This window comes from Ambystoma mexicanum, chromosome 2p (assembly GCF_040938575.1).
Source record: "Ambystoma mexicanum isolate Mex_15411 chromosome 2p, UKY_AmexF1_1, whole genome shotgun sequence".
NCBI classification, from domain to species: domain Eukaryota; kingdom Metazoa; phylum Chordata; class Amphibia; order Caudata; family Ambystomatidae; genus Ambystoma; species Ambystoma mexicanum.
The window spans coordinates 965,708,845-965,726,767 of record NC_090923.1 but is presented as its reverse complement, the minus strand read 5'-3'; the positions used below and the strand labels follow the sequence as shown (position 1 = coordinate 965,726,767).

The 17,923-nt window shown below is 43.9% G+C and overlaps 1 long non-coding RNA gene across 1 annotated transcript in view; it reads right to left on the bottom strand.

Moving 5' to 3' along the window:
- Window positions 1–9,041: 9,041 nt before the first annotated feature.
- Window positions 9,042–17,923, bottom strand: part of LOC138566969 (uncharacterized) — a 32,432-nt gene continuing 23,550 nt past the window's right edge. Inside the window, exon 2 of the long non-coding RNA XR_011302073.1 lies at window positions 9,042–10,243. This is a non-coding gene — a long non-coding RNA (uncharacterized lncRNA). The remainder of the gene's footprint in view (window positions 10,244–17,923) is intronic.

The window sequence follows — 17,923 nt, the reverse complement described above, 5'->3', positions numbered from 1 at the left end:
CGTTCTTCAAGGGGAGCGTTTTTACCTGCAATGCTTCCCGCTGCACAGCCTCTGCAGACAAGGTCATGGAAGGGAGAGACACTCTCCGAACCAGCCTTCAATCTGCTAATCACGGCATCTCCGGTGTCTCTCAGTTACCTTCCCTTTCTACAGCAATGTGGAGGTACAGCATTCACTCACCTCCCACTACTGCACCTTCTCTATGGCCTGTACCTGATGGGGCCTTTTATACCTCTCAGTCTCGCTCAGGTGTAGTTCATTAGTTTAATTGGACTGCCACTTGCAATCTTGAGTCTCTGCATCCCTCTTCTTCGTACCAGTACTTTGAGCATTGTTCAAATCCCCTTCTCTGTTTTGACTGTGATTTCCAAATATATTATTCTCATTTGTATCCTTAATTATATCTTCTACAAGAGTGTTATAAGGATTTAATGAGTAGTTCTGATTCACAACAGATTTAAAGTTTTCAGATTCTAAGATGTTAATGTTGAGGGATTTGTTTTTACCATTCCCCTGTGTATTAAAGGGACCTTCACCATCATGTCTGTGATTGTATTATTGGAGGAGTTCTTATTTCCAATAAATGATAGACAGGATTCATCACAGTAGGTTGTGAAGGGAAAAGAGGGAGTAATCATAAAGGAGGGAGTTGAGTTCAAGAAATGTTTGAGGGGTTATAGTCACACATGAGTGTGAGGGGTGAATCCAGGGGAAGGGATGAGGTGTAGGTCAGGGGGAAAGGAGCAAAGTGTACTTAGGGGTCAGTGAATAGGGAGAATGATGATTGGGATGGGTGGGAGGTTTGAATGGCTTGGAATTCAAAGGAGAATGATAGAAAGTCAGAAGGGGGGGATGAGGGGTGTACCTTGGTGATTAATAGGCCAACACCACCACCTATTTTGAAAGGGTGGGAGGAATGAGAGATGGCAGAGGAATTGATTAGGAGGGCGGCAGGGCAGCTGAGTCAAGGGGGTGTTCCAGGTTTCAGTGATGCACATCACTGCCAGTGCGAGCAGTTAGGATTGAGGTGGTCAGTGATGAAGGAAGCTGTGTTACAGATGGATTAGCTGTTCTGGAGTTCCAATGCAAGGGTAGTGGGAGATGGTAATGACATGTAATTTCATATATAACCATGTCCGCCATGCTTAAAGCGGCATATGAGTCATAGGCCCCGCCTTGATGTTAATGCAAACAGCAATGCAAATGCTTTCATATTCAGTAAACATGAGCCACGAACATTCATTTAGAACTATTGAAGTACTATACATTTGAGCGCTTCTTTCAGTAGTCTGGGCCAAGCTCCAGTGACCTTAAGCCTGATACATTACAGTCCTTTTGTATGAACAAAGCCATTCATTGATCTCTAGGCTTTTGTTTGGGGAAAAAGCCAATGTTCCAATAAGTGGAAAACAAGCGATAACAATGCAAAAGAAATACACCACTGCAGAAGAACTGCAGAACTCTGTCCTTGCTGTAGTCTACACAGGATAGATGCTGTCCACTCATACTTTTGTATGCAAAGTTTTTTACTGCTGGATGATGAGCTTGTCCTTGCTATAGCTTACACAAGCTCAATGTTGCTCACTGATACTTTATTTAGCCAGTTTATTAGTGCTGGATGACAATGCCATCCTTGCTGTAGTTTGCATAAGATCACTGTTGTTCGCTGATATTACTGCTATGGAGCCGGCCTCTCCCCCTATCCCTCCAAGCAGACAACTTTGGCAGTTGTAGGCATGGAACAGTGAGTGCCCGGAAACTATAAATAAGACAGACATGAAGCCCCGCACACAGCTGTTCGGGGATGGAGCTAGACAAGGGGGCAGAAGACGAAGGGCTGGAAAGAGAGGACAGAGGCTTTACAGAAGGGAGTGCCAACTCCCTCTTTTTCCTTTTACTGGATTTTAAAGACACTAAGCTCAATTTTATGGCTGTATTTATGCATTTTGATGAGTCAACAAGAACCCTACTCATTGATTTTTTAGCATAACTCTGATTTTGAGTGGGCTCCATGGGGAATAACCTTGCTTTTCTTCCCCAAGACAAGTCAGCTCATCACCTAAGAGCAGGTCCAATTCTTGATGGGCTACATTCTGGAACCATATACCCCAATGGGCAATTTAATTCTTTTTGAAGCATTTTGTACTGTTTGTCATGCTTTTCCGATGGTGCTCTGATAAGGTGGTTTGTCATATGTGTGCCCCTTTTTTGGCATGTATTCTGGATTATGTAGACTGATTCAGACATCCAACCATATCCACCTCTCATCTCTCTACCTTCTACAGTTAGTGAGTCTGAGATGACTTTTACCCTTCATTAATATCACATTGAGGGTGGTACTGAGGGATTTGGGTAGGTGCTTCTATGAGGTTGCATAGCATCATTTTGAAGATTGCATAGCATCATTTGTGAGGTTACCTAGCATGACCTGATGAGATAGGTTGTTGGTTATTAAGGTGACTATGATTTCTTGGAGAAGGTTGATCAGTCTTAGGGCCTCATCACGAGTTTGGCGGTAACCCTTAAATCCGGCGGTCACGCTATTACCGCCGGATTTAAGGGTCCGCCAAATCAGGTCTTCAGCGGATTTCTCCCCAGCTCTGAGCTGGGGGGAAATCCGCTGAAAATTTGTGCTATTACCGCCGGCGGGAAATCCGCCGGTGGTAAGAGCGCGAAAATTCCCCATTGAGCCCAATGGGGAATGGGGCATTCCCAAATGAGCTCAGTGGAGAATGGGGAATTCCATTCCCTGCCAAACCCGTGATCCGGCGCTGATAGCGCCGGGGGGTTTGGCGGTAAGGCTAATAGCGCCGGTGGTAATGCCACCGGCGTTACCGCCCAACTCGTGATGAGGCCCTTAGTCTTGATTTGATGTAGAGGCATTTTTAGTGTGTTGTGCATATTGACAATAATATTATCAATGTTTCTGTATGACATATTTCTCATAATTAAAATATTAATTTTGTATATCAGAGAGAGTGCACAACACATGAATTGAGTGTTCATTTCTGAGTGTTATCAGACATTTGACCATAAATATTACATGTGTGACATCTATCTGAACTACTGTGTATTAATGTGTGCATGTCTTTTAATACACACCAAGGGTTACTGGATGGTGTCTGCAGTGGACTAGCAATAGGAATATAATGTAAAATTGCTAAACCTCTCCTGTGTTGGCAATTGAGAGCAATCTCTTACTGCAGGGGTTGTTGACTGCTCTCTTTACTGTTGAAGAAAGACAGGTACATGCTTTTCCCTACCCCCAACAATAGCCCCTGCTGCGGGTGAGGGGGTCTTGGGCACTCCCCTGGGGGTAGAGGGAGAGCTCTGGAGGTAGGGGTGATCAAACCATGTCATTTGGAAGGAAGAGGGTTTAACAGACTTATGGAGAGGAAAACTGTGGCCAAGGCGCAAGGCTTGTGGGTGGAACTGAAACGATAGCCTACTGCACCCAGAGGAGCATATTTTGTCAGTACCCAAGGCAAAGAACCCGAACTGTTGGAGCCAATTCATTACAAGTTCAAGGCATAACTTGTATCAAAATTGTTTGGGGAAATGTGAAGAAAAAACATTCTGTATATTTAACTACTTACTGCAGTGTTGTTGTTGTTTGGAATCTTCTGCTCCTTAACTATGTCTTTAACAGTAAAGCCTGACCTTGGATTATGAAAGGTTCACAACTTTTACTGTTGCCTGGTTACATTTCTGATTGGCACATTTCTCTGCCGAGATGTGGTACAAGTTTGGGCATAGTGCATGGAGGCCTTTGCTACCTTGTACTTGCCTGGCTGAAATAGTATTTTGTCCTACCATCTGACTCTCGACAACCTGAAGGTAGCTCTCCACGAGACAGACATCATTTTGAGACGACAAACATACATGTAGGACTGGCTGTCATTAACGTACTGGTGCAGAGAGATGTGCATGTCAGAAACCAGGTCTGCTAGCGTCTCCGCGTAAAGACTGAATAAGATTGGTAAAAGGAACAACCCCAGGGAAACAGCAAAGGGCTTCAGAAGTGGATTGGATAGGAGCCCTTCCATGCTGAGCAACCCTTCACGATTGGCCAGGAAGGAAGAAAAACAGTAATTTACCTGCCAACAAGTACCCATTTAATGAAGAGGCATATCAAGGAGAATCATGTGGTCAATCGTGTCAAAAGCCATTGAGCGATCAAGCAGAACCAACAAAAAGCTTCATATTCCACAGTATTTTGGTCAAGTCAATAGCAGTGACAGAGGCTAGATTTTCCCAACCAGTGGTACGTTTTGCTGATGCTATGAATAGGGATGATGGGAGAGATAGGTTAGTAATCCTAATAACAACAATCATGTTGGGAATGTAGTTATTGACACTTTTAGATGACCAATGTCATGGCTCTTAAAGAGTTAACTCTTCAGTCTGCAGTGAGTGGGTCATTCCTGAAAGTGGACTCTGCTCTAATCCTTCTTTTTCAAAGAACTGAAGTGTGCAGCTGGCTGAAATAGGTGGCAGGTTGGTGAGCCGAGGGAGGCGATCTGGAAAGGCCAGTTTGGTAGATTTGCGCTGTCCTTGCCCATTTGTATCTTGAAGAACACAGATGTGCCCAAACAGCATCCCGATCAATCCTCGGAGTGTGGTCCTAGATGTGTAAGGCCTAAGGAAGCTTAACATATAGCTGTCTTACAGAAAGGTGGTATCTGCCCAACAGAATAATGTTGATACAAGATACAGAGGGCAAATATAACAGGAATGATTATGAGTTAAATGAAGGAACTTGCACTCATTGAAGGTAGTCCATGTTGTGTTTGCTGTGTGTCATGAGAAGGTAGGACCAACAAAACAGTTACATACAAATCAAATAAAGTATGTTGGCTTTTATTCAGGGTTACACATAGGAAAGGTTTGGTAGGGAAAGGAGTGCACAAGAAACAGAGAATTGCCTTCTTGGAAGGGCTGACGTACTGCAACAAAAAGGGGTCTTGATAAACAATGGATGGCCTATCTGGTGATACTCAACAAACTGGTTTCGTCATTTTATCCAGTATTTTAGGGGTGGTTTTCCGCTTCGTGTATAATTCTCACCCTAGGATTGAGCTGGGACCCCTGCCTTGGTTTTCCCAAAGTAAATAACAGTTGTAATTAGCCTTGGTCCAACATACTCAAAGTTTCAAGGTATTTTAAATGCCAAAGCAAACTTCTATACTTGCCATTGCAGATGATCCAAAAGATGAGCCATCATTAGCGGCTTTGTACCCGGGGCACACACTTATAATGCAGCAAGCAGATTACATATATTGCCCCAGAGGTCTCCTTGCACTCTTACCAGGAAAAGACTTGCAGCAATCCTCCTCTGGCTCCAGGAGGTCCCCAGGGTAGGATCCTCTGCCTTGTTTATCTGGGTCCTTTTCAGGATGCAGTAAATAGTGCCCCAGAGTTAAGTGTCACCCTCCAGAGCTTGAGGTTCTTCTCAGGTTCTAAAGGTTGCAACCCATTCCTGCAGGCCTCATTCTTTTGCAGTCACCATCAGGATGTGGACCAGAGACCCCAGCAAGCTACTTTCTTGCTCGGAATATTCAGTATTCTTTCACTTGTGCCAGCTTCTGGGTCTAGCCCTCCAGCAGGTCTCTTGCTCTATTCTTTCCTTCTGGTCTTAGCCCTCTAACAGTGTAACCTATTAGGCTTGGCCCCTCCTATTTCTCAACCCTCTCACAGTGGGTCCCATTTGGCTTGGCCACCTCAAGCTCTCTAGCGCTGCTTCTCTTGTTCCTCTCGCTGCTAGCCTTCGCACAGTTTAGAGCCGGGGTCTCCAACCTTTATGTTTCCAAGAGGTACTTGTAGTTGAGGGCCAATTATTTGCTCTTTATACAGAAAACGAAAACATATGCATTCACCATTATATTAAGAACTTCAAAAATGTTGTATAGTTTTTTTGGGATTGCACAAGCAGAAACATTCTGAGAAGGACTTTGATGTGTTGTCATGGTTTAAAAACAAAGTCATCCATCATAGAACATGTTCTGGTTTGCCAAAAAATAAAATCCACTGCCAATTTAGCTCATGCTCAATGTATGCAAATTGGAACACTATAGCATGCTCATATGCTGTTTCACAGAATTAAGTCATGGAAATGTAAGCCACCCTTAAAGGTTTATGTAAAAATAATATGGAAGATTGAAATAATTGGCATGTTGGAAGCCATGGGATCAGTTTATTGCTTTAAAAAGTTCAGTGCATGTGAAAAAAGGTAGACATAACAGTGGTATTATAACACCCTGTTTTATAGCGATGGCTTGAAATGTCCACAAATCATATAACTACCCAAAAAGACAAGGGCCTCATTACACGGTAGGCGGTAACCATGGTGCTATTAGCACCATGGTTGCCGCCGGTATTTTACTGTATCCGCCTTGGTGGATGGCGGAATTACCGCCCTACTCCAAGGTGAGCGGGGGCAGTAATTCCCCATTCACCAAGGCACTTCCCCATTCTCATTTTTGCCCCCATAGGGCTCAATGGGAATGGGGAAGGCGCTAATTACGGTACCGCAAATTGCGGTACCGTAATTAGCACCAAGGTCCCTTTGCGGCACCCTACTTTAAAGGCTGGTAAAACAAGCTGTTAAGGTCGGGTCCCGCAAAGGGACCTCGTAGTAAGGCGGTAAGGGTTTACCGGTACCGGTGCCCTTACCGGTACCGGTAAACCCTTACCACCTAACGTGTAATGAGGCCCAATATATGAACTGTTATTTTAACATGTTATAGAGTATCGCTGTAGTGAGGGGCTTTTGGTTCATAATTGACAGTTACCTGGTAACTCGCTACTCCCCGGGCCCAGGTAGACTATTGCACTCAGCGGACCAGGCCCTTGTCTCCTGCCCCACATTCAAATACACAAGGGGGGTGGTCAGATCCTTTCCAATTTGCGCCACCCAGCTGTGGAACGCCCTCCCAGGGAACCTAAGACAGGAAATGACCCTTTTTCGCTTCAGGAAAATGTTGAAAACAACTTTTTAAATAATTCCCATATCTTATCTGCTTCTCTTGTTGTCTTGTTTTTCACCTGCCACCTTTAGCCGTTGTCTTGTGTTGGTGTGTGCCCCGATGAAGAAGACCTTTTCCGATAGAAAAACAGAAAACAGACAGGAGCACTGCCTCTTCCTGCAGGAATCATGATTTTTGGGGCATGGCCAATGGGTCATGACTGGTTTTTACTTACGGCTGTAGTAGACATATTGGGGGCACCAGCATCACAAACATGATAAGAAATGACAACGATGATATATTATGACCGGGTATCAGCAAAATATGGTTTACAGTGGCACATTTTCTTTGCAAAGGCATCATGAAAGCTTGGTGACCAGGCATCTATTGAGGTTTTCCATGTTACCTTGCAGAATTCCTTATCAAAATATATATCTACAAATCACTGGCCACGTTTCTCACCTAATTACTTCATTGATACTCAGAAACCAAGCCCCAAATCATATTCTTTGAGTGCATATTTATCTGTATGAACCAGCAGAATCAAGGAGCCTTGCAACATACAAATAGATTACGGTTTGCAGTTTTGTTTTTCCCATTCTGAATGAAAGCCTACAATTACTAGCATGCCAAGTAATGCCGTCAGCATGTTGGATGCAGTAGCCCGGGGGTAGGAGTACCTGGAAAACATTAATTTATTAACAATTTTTCTAAAGCGCGAACAAGGCCTAAGCAGCTGAGCGCTGTAAATCATACATATATAATAAAACCACATACAATGTAAACAATAATGAATACAAGAAATACATTAAAAAGGCCTGAGCAGGACACATATAAAAACAGAATAAAATAGATCAAAAGACTGCATTCCAGAGTACTTACGAACCGGTAACAACTTCAAGTGACCAACAGTAGCACCAGAGAAAGATCTTTTCACGTGTAAACATGTCAACACTGATGAACCCCCAATCAAAGAGATTGAAGGATGCAAAATCCTCAGGATCCACCTGAAATCTTAAATTTTTCAGTCAGACAAGGTGGGGTTTATGCACAATACACAACCATTTAAAAATAGTTATTTCAGCAAGAGGCAGCGAATGAACTGCCATACAAACATAATATACTGAGACCTATACAGCTATGGTGTTTGCATATACATGTTTTTGCCTTAAGAGTTGTTTTCCCTATTTATAGGAGGTTGCACAGACAATATATGGCATTGATCCCCTTTATCGTATTGAAATTCTTACAGATGGATTGTCTCCATGGGCTTTTGAGACCCAGACTCACTACCATGGTTCTCTCAGCATATTGACATACAGAGCATGTTCCACATGGTGTGTGCCCACTAAGTGGTGGTAGATTGAATGCAAGTCTTATACTCTGTGAAGGGGGGGTCCATCTTGTTTGGTAATATCACTTCTTACCAATCTGACTCAGATGGAGGTACTTTTCTTATATGCAAAGACACGATTTAGTAGCGTGCTCCTGCCAATATTTATAATGTGCCAACAATGTTTAATAATGCTCTTGATATGCCAGGATTTTGTAGAAAAAGTACTCACAAATACCAAATCATCTATCTCCTTTATCCCACCTCTTGTCTTCCTATCTCTGCCTCTGCCATTACCTGGGCATTATCTTCGATACCTCCCTCTTGCCACTTCCCATGCTTCTATCTCAAAGATCTGTCATTTTCAGCTTTTTAATATTTGCAAGGCCTGCCATTTTCTTTCTTTTGAGGCTATCAAGCTCCTCATTTCTTCTTTAGTATTCCCTCGACTTTTCTGTCGCTCTAGTCTTCTCCTTGGTCTTCCTGCATCCCACCTAGCTAGCTTTCCTTTGAGGCTCATATTCTATTCAACTTCCTTTGCAATGTCTTTAAACCTCTGCATGGTCTTGCTCCTCCCTATCGTTCCTCTATTATCCTTTTTATACTGTCACAATGCACACAATAATGGAGGAGAGAAATCGACACTCTCCCCCGAACCACAGAAGCCGAATGAATTCGATCCTCCCACCGTGGTTGGCACAGGTGCCTGATGCTATACACAGGACACCACATGGCAGCCAATGGGGGGAAGGGGAGTTAGGGAGAGGTTGTGGATAGGATAGGGGGAAGTTAGGAACACCGGATAGAGGATTATACTGGATAAGAGAACTCCTAAATTGGATAAGGAAAGGGGAAGACCAATACTCTCAAACCTGCTTCCTGACCTACTCCAAATCACCTAAACACACCTTAATACGTGTGAACATATAGCAAGCAAGGATGAACACAAACAATGGAATTACATTCCATATATGAAACACATGACACATGGCCCGTTGGGCAAGCTAAAGCAACATATAACACACATAGCAGTGGTATCCATGCACAAACAGGGCAAACTATGGTAACCTTCTACACCACCAGTTCATACTGAATGTCCTATAGCATTTATCATCAGTGTACTGCTGAGTTACTGCACTCAAAGTTTGTAGCCATAAATCATTACTCGTTTGATGACACAAAGCAGCTGGGCGTAGAAATCAACTGCCGTGTGCCCTTTAACATAAGCGGTTTCAGTTTACAAAAGTCTTGACCAGAATTAACTTTTAAATACACTTGCTTTCACCCCGCATTGAGCCCAGTACTTATCTGAGCTCCGAGCAGCCCCACGGGACCGCTCGGAGTCTGAAGAGAATGCCGTGATATCTTCCAGCCTGCCCGCCCACTTCGTCCTCGCTTCAGCGTCCTCACGGGCAATAATTAGAGATCATTCTGTGAAGTCGTTCCACGTCCCGTTCCAGCCGCACCCATAGAAAGAATAAGCCACACCTGCGTGCGCGTGCGTTGCTGCCTTATGCTGCCTTATGCTGCCTTATGCTGCCTTATGCTGCCCTTAATCCCTTGCAGCTGGCAACGCGTGCATATAGAACTACAGCCCCTCCCACAAAATGCTGGGAAGTGTAGTTCTTAGCCGTATAGGCTTAATAAGCAAATTTTGTCACTCCCCTGCGGGTCCAGCCCTTATTCCTGACATTACCTCCTCTCCCAGGCCTCTTCCCAGGACCAGGTTTTGCCGGATGTTTCAAATGAAATAATTTCACTAACCTGGGGGCATGCACTGCCTCTGCTGGTTCCCATGAACAGTCTTCTGGTCCAAAACCTACCCACTGAATCAAGTACCATATGTGTCGATTCTTCCTTTTGACATCCAAAATACTTTTCACCTTATATTCCTCTTGTCCATCTTATATAATAGGCGGAGGCCGTTTGGTCTTCATCCCAGGAGCTGAAATTTTAAGTAAAGATACATGAAATACCGGATGTACAGGGACCGTTTTAGGCAAACGCAATTTCATAGCGGTATCTGATACACACTTACATATTTCATAAGGACCAATAAACCGAGGCATGAATTTACGTGATCCCACTAAGGATACATTTCTTGTTGATAACCAAACCTGATCCCCCACATGATACTGAGGACTTTCTTGCCGGTGTTCATCCGCCTGTTTCTTATATGCTTCTTTGGCTCTCTCCAAATTCGTGCATGCTCTCTGTCTGACCTTAAGAAGCAACTGTTTACGCTCTTGTAACATTGGCATATTTTCCATATCCGGTAGTTGTTCAGGCATCATGTTTTGTTCATGCCCATACAAACATTCATTGGGTGCCATTCCCAACGAACTGTGAAAGGTGTTATTATATGTATATCTGCCAGCCACAGTGCCTGCACCCACGAGTCTCTCCCATCTCCCAGATAACCTCTCAGGTATTGTTCCAAAGTCTGGTTCAATTTTTCTGTATGTCCATCAGTTTGAGGGTGATAACCAGTAGACACAGCACAGTTGATTCCCAACATCTGACAGAAAGCACGCCAAAACCTGGATGTAAACTGCAAACCGCTATCTGAAACAATGCTCTTTGGCAAGCCATGCAATCTGACCACATGTTGTAAAAATAACTCTGCCAATTTGCCTGCCCCCGGAATTCCAACACATGGAATAAAATGAGCTTGTTTGGACAGAAAATCCACCACCACCCAAATGGTATCAAACTGATTATCAGGTGGTAAGTCAGTAATAAAATCCATTGACAGATGAGTCCATGCTCTTTCAGGGGTGGGCAATGGTTGTAAGAACCCTCTCTTTTTCACATGCTCGGCCTTGTTACGCGCACAATTTTCACATTGTAACAAGTACTTTTCCACATCCTGTCTCATTGTGGGCCACCAGAAATATTTCTCTAACATGATTTGCATTTTCCTCTGACCTGCATGTCCTGCTAAAGGAGAATTATGGCACCAATACAACACCTTTTCCTGTAATTCCTTGGTGGGTAAGTACAAATGCCTCTGATGGTAAGGCAACCCCTCCCGCACCGTTCATCTTGAATCACTATCCTTCCACTTTAGCATTTGACTCGGAGGCAGAACCTTCTTTATTTGGTCAGTTAATTGCTTAGTAACTGCACCAATGACCTTTTCTGGGGCAATAATTGTTTTTACTTCCCCTACTACATTGTCTGTATTTTGTTGTCGGGATAAAGCATCTGCCTTTCCATTTTTACTTCCTGGCCTGAATGTAACCCCAAAATCAAATTCATTAAAATACTGGGACCATCTCAGCTGTCTCTGACTCAAGGTTTGGGCAGTCTTGAAATATTGCAAGTTTTTGTGATCCGTTACTACCACCACCTGATGCCTTGCCCCTAGTAAATAATGTCTCCATTCCAGAAAGGCTGACCGAATGGCCAACAATTCTTTGTCAGTAATGGAATAGTTTTGCTCACAACCTGTCAACTTCCTTGAGAAAAATGCCACTGGATGCCATACTCCATCTTCATCTTTTTGTGACAGTATGCCTCCTATAGCCACATTGCTAGCATCCCTCTCCACCTGAAAAGCCTTCTCAGTGTTTGGGTGTCTTAACACTGGTGCTATAGTAAAGGCTCTTTTAAGTTCTTTAAAAGCTCTTTAAAAGCTTTTTCTGCCTCAGGACTCCAAAAAATCTTGCTGCCTTCCTAAGTAATTGTGTGATGGGAGATACTATTTTGGAGAAATCATTAATGAAACACCAGTAAAAATTGGCGAACCCTTGGAAGGATTGGATATCTTTAATGCACTGGGGAGACGGCCAATCAGTCACAGCCTGCACTTTCTTGGGATCCATAACCACTGCAGCTGGAGTCAGGATAAACCCAAGAAATTCCACCTGCTTTACATGGAACGCACATTTCTCCAATACAGTTGGTATTCTTACAGACGTTCCAATACTGCCCTTACATGTATTACATGTTGTTCTGGAGAATCTGAACAAATCAAAATGTCGTCAATGTAGACGATAACAAAAATGTCAATGAAATCTCACAATACGTCTTGCATGAAGAACTGAAAGGCCGCCGGAGCGTTACATAGACCAAATGGCATTACAAGGTATTCAAACAACCCAAACTTAGTCCTGAAGGCCATCTTCCACTCATCCCCCTCTTTCACTCTTATCAAGTGGTAGGCCCCTCTCAAATCAAACTTAGTATAAATCTGTGCAGACCGCACTTGATCCAACAAGACCGAAATCAAAGCTAAAGGAAACCTATTCTTAACAGTGACCCTATTTAGTGCACGATAATAGATGCATGTTCGTAACGTGCCCTCCTCCTTGGGAACAAAAAATAGGGGGGAAGAAACTGGGGAAGTTGAGTGCCTGATAAACCCTTTAGCCAACATCTCGTCAAGATATTCCTTTAGATGTTTATTTTCAGTTTCAGTGAGAGTATATATACAACTGCAAGGCAACTTGGCCCCCTCCTCTAATTTGATAACACAATCATAAGGTTGATGCGGGGGTAGTTGTTCAGCTCCTCGTTTGTCAAATACCTTTGCAAATTCCATATACTGGGCAGGGATCCCTGTTTCCACCACTCCTATCACTGGGGCACTTAGCCTCCTTTCAACCAACAAAGCTGCCGGTCCCAATTCTGATAGCATGTGCTCCTGACACCTCCGTTCCTCAAACCACAATGTTTGCTTCTCCTAATCAATTTTTGGATTATGTCTTCTCAACCGGGGCATCCCCAAAATCACACTGAGGTGCTGCTATCAGATCAAATGTAATCTCCTCTCGATAACCTGAGGAACATACCATTTCCAGTTTCTCTGTTTGCTTCCAAATTGGTCCTGATACCAACGGGGAACCATCCAATGACTGCACTCCTTCCACCCTCTCCTTATACCGTACTGGTAATCCCAACTGTTCTGCCAAAGTAATGTCTACAAAATTCCCAGTAGCCCCTGAATCAACCATTGCCCACACCTCTTTCCTAGACAAAGCAAAACACAATGTTACTAATATATACAAATGAGAGGTTTTACTTCCAACCGTATTTGCTACCCATCTGGTGAACCTCACTTCACTCGGGCCAGACACCTGTGTTCCCCCTAAGGCCGGCCCATCTCTTTTCCTGTTTCATTTTTGCTCTTGTCCCCACCCACCCCTCTCTGAGGAGTATTAGGGCAGGTGCGGATAAAATGACCTGCCTGTCCACAATACAAGCACAAATTGTTACTTTTACGCTGCTCCTTTTCTGCTGCTGATAGAGGCCCTCTGATGTTACCAATCTGCATGGGTTCCACCTCACTCAACATTCCTCCTCTACTTCTATCTAGTCTCACAAACGGGGCAGCCTCCGGTCTTTTCCTATCACCTTTTCTCTCGTTCATTCTGTGATCTAATCTCAATGCTAAATCTATCACAGCTGTGCAAGTCCTAGGTTGTGGCTCCACTTGAGCAATGGCATCCTTGAGTTCTTCTTTTAATCCTTGATAAAATAATACTGTTTGTTTAGCCTCTGGCCATTCTGTTTCAATCACCAATCTATTAAATTGGGTCACATACGTTACCAGATCTTTAGTGCCCTGTTTCAACCCTAACAATTTCTTATCTTGTGCCAAAGACACCTCCCGCCGGTCAAACAACCTCCCTAATTCTGCCAAAAACAACAACCCATCCCAATTATAGAGCAAAATGTCATCCTTTTGAACCAGGGGCCTTGCCCAAGCCGCCGCATCCCCCGTCAAGTATGATATTACAAATGGCGTTCTGGCCTGAATGGTTTCAAACGCTGTGGGTTTACACAGAAAATGCAATCTACATTGCGTGAGAAACATCATATACTTCCGAGGGTCACCCGCAAACCGTTTGGGTGCTGCTTGCGGTACACTACTAGGAGGTTGAACAATAACTGTAGCATTTTGACTTGTAGATGGTTCTCTAACCGTAGACCCGCTAGCCCCCTCCAAGGGGGTTCACTGAGCCACCAAACCCTGTACTTGTGCCTTTAAATTATCAGACTCTTGACGTGCATGCGCTAATTTTAACTGAATATCTTGAAGAGCCTTTAGCACATCGGCCAAAGGCGGAGGAGTCGGTTCCGTTTGGCTTGGGCGGTTGTAAGTATCCTAATATGAGGGTGGCTTATTATGTCACAATGTACACAATAATGGAGGAGAGAAATCAACACTCTCCCCCGAACCACAGAAGCCGAATTAATTCGACCCTCCCACTGTGGTTGGCACAGGTGCCTGATACTATACACAGGACACCACGTGGCAGCCAATGGGGGGAAGAGGAGTTAGGGAGACGTTGTGCATAGGATAGGGGGAAGTTAAGAACACCGGATAGAGGATTAGGGAACTCCTAAATTGGATAGGGAAAGGGGACCTCCCTATCTAGTACCTTATTCATAAGAGACCAATACTCTCAAACCTGCTTCCTGACCTACTCCAAATCACCTAAACACGCCTTAATACGTGTGAACATCTAGCAAAATGAACATATAGCAAGCAAGGATGAACACAAACAATGAATTACATTCCATATATGAAACACATGACACATGGCCCGTTGGGCAAGCTAAAGCAACACATAACACATATAGTAGTGGTATCCATGCTCAAACAGGGCAAACTATGGTAACCTTTTACACCACCAGTTCATACTGAATGTCCTATAGCATTTATCATCAGTGTACTGCTGAGTTACTGCACTCAACGTTGGGGAGAACAAATTGAAAGATATTACCCTTATTTGCCCAGATAGAGACATAATTTACCCTGCATTGCCATAAAATTACCAGGCACTCATGCCAGAAATAAGGGAGACCAGGAACATCCCATCCGTCCCCTCTTACTACTTAGTGATGAAGGGGAGCCTGAGAGAAGGACAGCGATCCTGCTCACCGCTCACCCCCTTCCCTGCTCAGCTCCCCTTGAAAGGCAGAACAGGAGGTAAGCTGGGCAGGGGGGCATGGACCTATCCCCTTTCACCAAGGTGGGGCAAGCAGATAACTTGATCCGCCCGTGGCAACTGGCTTTTCAAAGGGGCCAGCTTGTTGGGAGCTCCCTTGTTTTTCCTAGAGGCTCATGGCTAAGTTAAAGTAGTGGCTCTAGTCAAGTGAAGGTGTTGAAAATCCTGAAATGACACCAGACAATAATCTGTGACCCTGGCTAAATCTCTTTACTTTCTAGACACTACAATTTCATTATCTGCACAAATGACAAACAATTTAAAATGGGCTGAATGCCGTATTTATGTACGTTAACTATAAATACACAAAGGAAAATGAATAGAAGAAGAACTAAACAATGTTGGAACCTGGCCTGTTTCGTGTAGTCCACATGGAAGTATGTTTGTTGTATGAAGATAGACCACATTCAGAATGGTATATTCCTGTAAAATGCACTGGTGCAACTCGAACCGAAGAAGAAGTTATTCATATGTTCAGAAGTGCTGCACTGGCCCTTACGACTCGTGTTGAGTTTTTTAGAGAGATTCTGACTGGACCTATGGCATGGCCAATAGGACTGGGGCACCTTGAGACACTTGTAAGTTATGCAGGTGTGATTGTCTCCGCCCCATATCCGCTGGCCTTCTCCAGCCACCAGCCAGTAGAGAGGCACTGCTATCTCAGGAGGCTAGTACATGTCGACTTCTCGGCCAGAGCAGGGGCCTAGTGAATACCTTGATGGCTGGACTCTCAGGTGGCCTGGACTTGAATTCTCACGCACCCGACCATATTGTGTAATCCTGTACGAATCCTTTTACTGCTGTTCTGTCCTGCATTGAGTTTTCTTAATTGCCTACTAAGATTGGATCATTGTGAGAATTCGGGCATTGCAAAAGAAATAATTTACACTTAGTAGGGCCATGGCTGCCTCGTGTTAGAACCAGACCGGTATCATGCGCATCACGCGCTCCATTGTGGTGTAAATGCTCTACATGAAGCACTTTTTTTCATTTTGATTCATCAAAATGTAAGGATCCTGGTTTGGCATGCTGGCACTATATAAAACATGTTAAATATCTGCATACAATCTAGTCCCACTTGATCCCAATGTTTGATCCTGAGAAAAGAGATTTGATTTGAGGTATTTGTAATGTGCGACTGAACAGACTGAACCCATCTAGATGCAGAGTGTTATTAACGGAGGAAAACCGGAACTTTAAACATGGTCGTGTCCGCCCCCCTCAATACTACCAACCTGATTCATTGGCAAAGATATCTTTTAAGGGCTTTATGTACCTGCTACACTGATTCGGAGTTCCCAGGGAAGATTATTCCACAGCCTGGGGCCATACTGTGACCCTTCTCTCTCCTCTGGAGACATCCTGAGATGGTGGTCTCACCAGATGCAGTTTGTCCCCAGATCGCGGGTCCAGGTTGGGTTGATATCTAAACACTTTTTCCACTAAGTATGATGCTGCCTGATTATGTAGACATTTATAAATCAGACACAAGATCTTGACGTTGAGTCTCTCGCCCACTGCCAGCCAAAGAATGGAACGGCTTAGTGCTAAAATTGGGGAGAATTTACCAACTCCAAAAATCTGTCTGACCACAGCATTTTGTGCCTTCTGCAACCAGGTCAGATGTTTTTTTGCGGAATGGCTGCAAATGTTCCTGTTTGTGTCCCTATGCTATTCACCAAACTGTGGAGCTCTTGGATAGGAGCTAATTAGCAGCGATGTTTTGTTCATAGTGAAATATCCAGTCTGATGAGGCTGGGTCACAGCTTCATAGAACTTGTTGGTGTAACTTTGATGAAGAGAGACATTTTAGTCAAACATCAAATACATGTTTTTAACAAAGAGGGCAATGGCTACAGGACCATACAGATGTGTGCTCGAGTGTCGGACCATGCAGCTGTGTGGTCTCGTGCTCATTTTGTTAAAAGTGCTAATTGCATGCATGGAAACGGCAGTGTTAGCACTTACATAGTGTTCGGTCTCCGACGTGTAATTTTCGACTTTTGTAAAACGAGCGCCTTTTTTGCTACTTGTTTTAAACCAAATGTAAACGCCCGTTGAAAATTACACTTTGCAGATTGCATTCACAATGGAATCAGCCTGCTTCTGCATGTGTGGGTGAATTTCATAGAAAACTATAGCCTTAACGCCAGCATGAAACGAGCCTTGGCAACAGTTTGGGCTTTTGAGTAGGGATGGAAAAGGCACAGCCATAGTAGTATTAACTGGCCATTGATGGGAGGTGCAAAATGGAGCGAGTACCTGGGCATCTAATAGCAGAGCCTGGCAAATGCCTAATACTTACACACAAGCAAAAACTGTTGGCTTTGTCAATCCTCGTTTTTAGCGTGAAGGACACGCTCAGTACTTATAAATCGAGTGGCTGAAGGCAGACCTGGTAAGACTTTTCTTTTTGCACCAGTAGCAAGTTTACAACTCTAATTAAGTCATTAATTATCTAAAGACTGCTTTAAAAAGACTGGCAGGCACTTGATTGCAAAGTTTGATGTTAAGGCTTGAATAAAGCAAGCTCCCATGATGAGATGTTTTGGGCGGGGAGGGGAAATGGCCTTTAGGGATTAGCATGGCCATGGGCAGTCAATGTGTAGGCACATAACCAAACAACACCTACATGCTGTGTGCCCCTCCTCATATGCCATTCTTGT